Below are 1567 nucleotides of genomic sequence, written 5' to 3' on the forward strand. Positions count from 1 at the left end.
GTGTCACAACTTATATTTAAGTCTTTCATCCACCTTGAATTTATTTTTGTGTATGGTGTAAGTTGGTGATCAAGTTTCATTTTTTTTGCATGTAGCTGTCCACATCTCCAAACACCATTTGTTGAAGAGGTTCCCAGCACTTGTTTGCTGATTTATTAATGATGGCCATTCTGACAGAGGTCAGGTGGTATCTCATTGTGGTTTTAATTTGCATCTCTCTGATGATTATTGACATTGAGCATCTTTTCATATGTCTATGAGACATCTGTATGTCCTCCTTGGTAAAGTGTCTATTCAGATCTTTTCCCCATTTTTTAAATTGGATTGTTTGTCTTCCTGATGTTGAGTTCTATAAGTTCTTTATGTATTTTGGAAATTAACCCCTTATCAGATGTATCATTGGAAAATAAGTTTTATCCTACAGTGTGGTCCCCTTTCACTTTGTTGATGGTTTCTTTTGCTGTGTAGAAGTTTTTAATTTGATGTAGTCCCATTTGTTTCCTTTTTTCCTTTGTTTCTCTTGCCCTAGGAGATATATCAGCAAAAACTATTGATATGTGAGATATCTGAAACTTTATTTCCTATTTTTCCCCTAGGATTTTTATGGTATGATGAATCATATTTAAGTCACTTATCTATTTTGAGTTTATTTTGGTGTATGATGTAAGTTGGTGGTCTAGTTTCATTTTTTGCATGTACCAGTCCAGTTCTCCCAACAACATTAATTGAAGAGACTGTCTTTACTGTATTGTATGCTCTTGTCTCCTTTGTCAAATATTAATTGACTATAAAGGCATGGATTTATTTCTGGACTCTATTCTATTTAGTTGAACAAAATGTTATGAAACTAGAAATCAATTACAAGAAAAAAGTGAAAAACACACAAAGACATGGAGATTAAATAACATGTTACTAAACAACAAATTGGTTAATAATAAGATTGAGGGAGAAAATCAACACATACCTTGACTAAATAAAAATGAGAACAAAACAATGCAAAGTTTATGTGGCATATTGAAAAGAGTCCTGAGAGTGGAATTCAGAGCATTATTGGCCTATCTTAAAGAACAAGAAAAATCTTAAATAAACAATCTAACTTTACACTTAAAGAAACATGAAAAAGAACAACAAACAAACAAAGCCAAAAAATGAGTAGAGGGAAGGAAATAATAAATATCAGAGCCGAAATAAATGAAATAGAGTCTAAAGAAACAGTACAAATGATCAATGAAACCAAGAGTTGGTTCTTTGAAAAGATAAACAAGATTAACAAACCTTTAAACAGACTCATCAAAAACAAGGTGAGAGTACCCAAATAAATAAAATAAGAAATGAAAGAGAAGTAACATCTGAGACCAAAGAAATACAAAAGATTATAAGAAAATATTATGAACATCTATATGCCATCAAATTGGACAACCAGGATGAAATGGATAAATTCCTAGAAACAAACATTCCTTCAATACCAAATCAGGAAAAATCAGAAAATCTGAATAGACAGATAACACTTAGAGAAATTGAAGCAGTAATCAAAAAACTCCCAACAAACTAAAGTTCTGGACCAAAT

The sequence above is a fragment of the Desmodus rotundus genome, chromosome X (assembly GCF_022682495.2).
Source record: "Desmodus rotundus isolate HL8 chromosome X, HLdesRot8A.1, whole genome shotgun sequence".
Taxonomy (NCBI): domain Eukaryota; kingdom Metazoa; phylum Chordata; class Mammalia; order Chiroptera; family Phyllostomidae; genus Desmodus; species Desmodus rotundus.